Source organism: Drosophila obscura, unplaced genomic scaffold (genome assembly GCF_018151105.1).
Source record: "Drosophila obscura isolate BZ-5 IFL unplaced genomic scaffold, ASM1815110v1 contig_37, whole genome shotgun sequence".
NCBI classification, from domain to species: domain Eukaryota; kingdom Metazoa; phylum Arthropoda; class Insecta; order Diptera; family Drosophilidae; genus Drosophila; species Drosophila obscura.
The window spans coordinates 495,027-501,069 of NW_024542825.1; the positions used below are offsets into that span (position 1 = coordinate 495,027).

Below are 6,043 nucleotides of genomic sequence, written 5' to 3' on the forward strand. Positions count from 1 at the left end.
GACGATGGCCTGAAGCGTGACGCAAATGGCAAATGAAAAGCAAATGAAAACCAAAAGCGAAACTGCGCCAACATAATAAGAAATGTAATCAGACTAAAGCGGGGCGGAGGCGGAGGCAGCATACACAGTTCAGAGCACAATGCACAGGACTACGCGTAAAGCGAGTGAAATAGTTGGCGGCGCTACAATGCACAGGATTAGAGGCGGAACTAAACGTTGGGTTTTTCCCATGGGAGTTTCTAACTGAAAAATGTGTCAAAAATTACAGGAAACATGTAAGAATCTATCGTTCACGAAAAAAAAACAGACAAAACATAAAACAACGAATAAAAGTGCTAGAAAAAAATTTGGCTGGCATAAAAAACATAGGTAAACATAGGTACATAGGTAAACGTAAAATAAGGGAACTTTATTGCCTTTCCTTCTGGATTTCCTGGTGGATTTTAACGCAAAAAAAAATAAATTCCATTTTATCAACGAATAAAATTGCCAACAAAAATTTGTCTGACATAAAAAAAAAAAAACCAATGGAATTCCAGTATTATTTGCAGGCAAAAAAAAGTGTGAATGGCAAGTAAAAACCAACGGTGAAAAATCGAACGTGCCACATAGCAGGCTTATAGGATAAAGCACTTGGGTTGGCTGCTGGCAGACGACTTTGTAGGTGCTGCCGATTTCGTGAGGTTAGCGCCATTGACCGGAAATGTAAAATGCACTTAACACACTACCTTCACCCCCTGATCCCCACGCCCAACCGTACCACACAACCCCTGCCTGCCTGCCTGCCTGCACCACCCCAAAAAGCCCCAAAAGGAAAGTGCAAAATATCGCTATCAATAAATTCGCACGTAGCTGGTTGGCGGCACCTAAGGAGGGAGGGGGACTGCGGCGCTGGGGTTCGCGTGGATAATTGCAAAAACTCAGTGCCAGAGTCAGCTGTAATTCCTTTTTTTCTTTCTTTTGGCTGCTGGCTGCTTTTCGAAACGATTTCATTCCATTGCTGGCTGGCTGGCTGGCACTCGCAATTTGAGCTTTTTGAAACAAACACGCGCCGAAGCAACTAAAAATTGTTGAAAAGGAATCCTCCACATACTTGATGCGAGTGGGGCGGTGGGGCGGGGGGATTTAGCTTTTCGTTGGGGTTGCCCAAGAGGTAAGGAAAAACTCTGCGATTCAGGTTAAGGTTGGGTTGGGGGGAAGGGTAAGAGCTGAGCTGAGCTGCTGCTCCTCCGCTCCTGTGGTGACTGCTTTTAACGAAAATTGCTTCATTAGAAGCAGCGGCGGCAATGGCAGCAGCAGCAGCAGCGGCGGGTTAACTGTGGAAATACTCGACCGCTGCCTGATTGAGTTGCACTTTCGGTGGGGTGGGGGGCGGCAGGCAACAAAGTTGCGAAAATTAAAACGAATTTTATTTGGTATGAGAGCAACGCAGCAGAGATACCCAGTACAGGAGATACAATTTATTGTATATATATACATATGTATACATACATATATATACATATGATTTTCAACAGAGACCTCCCTGGTCAAAAATATTTGCATTCAATTTTTATTTTTGATTTTTATTATAAAATTAAAAAAAAAAGACTTATTTTCTTAAGACTTATTTTTATAATAAAAATCAAAAAATGATTTTAGAAAAAATAATTTTTATTTTTGATTTTATAAATTAAAATCAAAAAATAAATCTTTTACCCGATTTTTATAATAAAAATCAAAAATTAATTCTTATTTCATAATTTTTATTATACAAATTATAAGTCTTACAGACTCTGATTTATACAATTCTGATTGTGATTGAAAAATGCATTAAAAATTCTTTAAGAAATTTAATTTCTCAGCTTTTATTTGTGGGGTGTTTCTTTGGAAATTATTACCAGACATTAATTGAAGAAAAACGTATTATTTTATATGGGACTATACTGAGACAGTCTTGGCAGATTTTATTGATAGAATTTTTAACACAAAATTCTATCGTATAGAAAACTATCTACAAAATGCAAATCTGATGAGGAAATCCGGTCACCCTATTTTTTTTATTTTTTTTTTGTATATTATCCAAGCTACCTTTGCGTAAAACATTATTCAATTTTCGTACTCTAAATTTAGCTTTATTATGCGAGATTTGTGTGTCGTAAATGTCGTAGTTCTGCGACGGAAGCGGCTGCCCTGCACTGATCGGGGCCAGCGTGTGGACTCGGAAATCAGAAGAGCGACAATCAGCGGTATTTGGCATCGGTGAGTTCACAGAGCTGCTGATCTACCAGAAAGCGCTGCTTGCTGCCTCACATGATCAGTTCAAGCAGTCCCCCCATGCCAGTGCATTCAGGACTGCCAGCGGCATAACGGTCCAACGCACTGCACACAGATAACGGACACATCGACAATACAGAATTGTGGGGGCGGACAGCGACCTCATGGGGCCAGGCATGGAGCCGTTGCACGTGCCACAACCTAAATATTTGTGGGTAATGATCAGCTTTAATTTGTTACTAATATTTATTGGAATAAACGGACTTACCATAGCTTGGATAAGCCAACTTTTAAATGAAACTGCAACGAAGGCAAACAAAAACAAATTTTGAGAAATGATTTAAAATTTTAATTTAAAAACGAAAACGAACAAATTTTGTTGGGTTTGATATTTGTACTGAAAATTGCTGCTTTACTTTTGGAGACCAAATTACGAGTGAGACCAGAAAATTTTAAGGACTACTAGATCTAAACAAAATAAATACTGCCAAGAGACAAGTAAAATTTAGGAAAATAAAATAATAATACAAATTAAAAATATAATAATAACAATATAATAATAATAATAATATAATAATAATAATATAATAATAAAAATAATAATATAATAGTAATAATAATAAAATAAATTAAATAAATTAAAAATTTCAATTAATAAAATACCTAAGAAAAACATAAACCAATCGGCAACAACTAAACCACCCACCAACCAATGTACCCAACAGGGCACAAAAATCCTATAGAACTTTCATTGTGTGTGTTCGCAGCGATTTCTGCCAAGGCAGAGTCCTAATGAAATTAAAGGTAAAACACTTTTAGGCTAATTGCTTTAAATGCGTGTGGCAGCAGGAAAAAAAACCAACCGATTTCTATAGAAAATAAAAGAAAAGAAACATTTTTGTTGGCCGTCCCGTCCGATTGTGTGGCTGCTGGCTGGCTGTTGGCTGTTGGCTGGCTCGTTTGCATTCATAAATCAAAAGAGCATGTGTCTATCATGACCATACCCCCACCCCCCAGCCCTAGCCCCAGCCCCAGCAGGCAGCCAGTCAGCCAAACAATAGAATACCGTAAAGATTATATAGAAATAGCCACACAATATAAATAGGAGCAAAAATATGAAAGTGAGTTGAGGAGCAGAGCAGAGCAGAGCGAAGAGCAACAACCGCACACAACAAATGGAGCATAAATTACACATGGCCCACCATAGAAAAATGATACTGGCCCCCGTGAACATAAAACAGATACAGCCTGTTTGCTGGAATTTTTGCCAGATAGAAGTTAGGGACTGGTGGGTGGCTGGGGGGCTGTCGGGTGGGGTGGCATCCATACTCATCATTTATAAAATGCCGCGCGAGAGAGGTTTTGTGTGCTGCTTTTGGCATTTATGGTCATCAGCGGCGGGGTCCGAAAAATGAAGTTAGCATCTCCCTCCTCTTCTCTCTCTCTCTCTTTCTCATCTCATCTCATATCCGTTTTCAGTTCCTGCTAAACTAATCGCGTTACAATGAAAATTGATGATGCTACACAGAGAAAAAAAGCAGGAAACGAGATTTAGATGGTATTACGACTAAAGGATGCCCATTATTGTGGGTAGTAAGTAGTGGGAAAAGCAGGCTTGGAAAATTGCTGAACAATTTTGCTTTATTAATTATTACTTAATTAAATATCAAAAAATTTTAATAATAATATTAAATATTAAATTATTAAATTTATTAATTAATTGTGATCTGCTAATGTGATTGTGAGCATTCAGCGCTGCATGTCTTTATTAAATATAAATTAAATAATCAAATATTAAATTATTAAATTTATGAATTAATTGTGATCTGATTATGTGATTGTGAAGCATTCCAGTTCAGTGCAGCAGCTGTAACAGGGCCAACAGCGCTGTTAACAGACGCTGGCTAACAGCCTCTTAGCGCTCTCCGTTAACAGTCTGTAGCCGCTGCTACCGCTGCTACAGCTCACTGTTAGCGCTCGCTGACAGCGCTCTTGGGTTGTCGCTCCTTGGGCTGTTGCTCTCACGATCCACACGGCTCTCGAGCAGCCTGGATTACTTCTCCTACATTAACAGTTTAATACCCACTACTGCAAGCAGTGCGTACTTTTGGTGGGGTGAATATGCCAAGTAAAAGACAAGTATATATTTATTTTATATTTATATATACTGTGTGAATTCTGTGCATAAAAAAATATCCCCACTTAAAAAAAAATTGCTACAACTGCTGTCTCCAATTCTAATCATTGTTGCTACCCTGTAGCACCACAATACGAGATCTGAAAATCGGAAAAAAAAGCTAAAGAGCCAAAGAGCGTTTTTGGGCCAGTTAGCCTATAACTATGCAACATATTTTAGTGCCACAAAATTGGCCAAGCGAATGTCAGAATGCCAGAATGCCATGTCATTGACTTTGTTGCAGTTGCAGCCACTTAAATTCAATTGACTCCGACCCCCCCAAACCCCGGGGCAGCAGCAGCAGCAACAACAAATGTTTGGCAAATATTGTCAAGCGAGTCGAGTGGATGGATGCCAGTCGAAAGGAGGGGCACAGCAACTGGAATGGGAACTCAAATATGTTGGGGGCGAAATGGGGCAGGGGAGGGGGGCGATTCAGTTAACAAAGTTTTCGCAACGAACCAAACCAGAAAACCAAACAACAACAACAGCAGCAGTTGCAGCTGCAGAGAGTCAGAATCAGAATCAGAGCAGAGCAGAGCAGAGAGAGAGAGAGTCCTGCCTGTCCATCCCTTTGGCTACTTAACTGTTCAGTCGACCAGACCCAAAGTGCCACCACCGCCAGCATCGCCATGGCTATAAAAATGCAATGCGAGAGAAACGCGAATATTCTGCGGGCACTCTATCTGTTTGGTTGGTGAAACAACAATTGGGACCAAATATGTGGAACGCATTTAATTGAATTGGAAAAACTCTAAACAGACCCCGCATCCGGTTTGAAAATTCCAAAAGAATTTCGAATAGAGTTTGTGAATGCTCTAGGCAGGGAATCAAAAAGAGCATTTGCAGATATCTAGGGAAAATTGATTGGTGCATTGATTGATTGATTCTGCTCTGCAGAAACAGAGGTTTATCTATAATATAAAAATCAAAAAAAGGAATTTATATCCAATAATTTTTATTTATCTATTTATTTCATATATTTATTATATTTTATCACTGATTTATATTTATTTTATTATTATTTATATTATTCACAATATTCTATTGTATTTTATGCACCAAAATAAGTACAAGTATATTTATTTATTTTATTTATTATATTTTAACCCTGAATTATATTTATTTTATTTATTTTTTTTATTTATTATATTTTAACCCTGAACTATTATTATTTTATTATTATTTATATTACTCACAATATTCTATTGAATTTTATGCACCAAAATGAGTAAAAGTATATTTATTTATTTTATTTATTTATTTATTATATTTTATCCCTAATTTATTTTTATTTTATTATTATTTATATTATTTAAAATATTCTAGGTTATTTTATGTACCAAAATAAGTAAAAGTATATTTATTTATTTATTTTATTTATTTATTATATTTTATCCCTGATTTACATTTATTTTATTATTTTTTATACTATTCACAATATTCTAAGTTATTTTATGTACCAAATGCAAACTTTTGTAGTTTTCTGCAAGCGATTTATAGACCTTTTTGTGTCGTATATTTTTAGATTTCCAAACAAACTTTTCTGATTGTATTATATACCAAAAAAGAATATCCATCTATCCATCCATCTAGTGAATAAGTGCAGAT

The 6,043-nt window shown here is 36.8% G+C and overlaps 1 long non-coding RNA gene across 1 annotated transcript; it reads right to left on the reverse strand.

The window, feature by feature from the left end:
- Positions 1-2,334: 2,334 nt before the first annotated feature.
- On the reverse strand, positions 2,335-2,710 carry LOC111079940. Its single transcript, XR_002608413.2, has 2 exons — positions 2,525-2,710; positions 2,335-2,457 (listed from the first exon to the last, which is right to left on the reverse strand). It is a non-coding gene; the product is annotated as an uncharacterized LOC111079940 (long non-coding RNA).
- Positions 2,711-6,043: the final 3,333 nt, after the last annotated feature.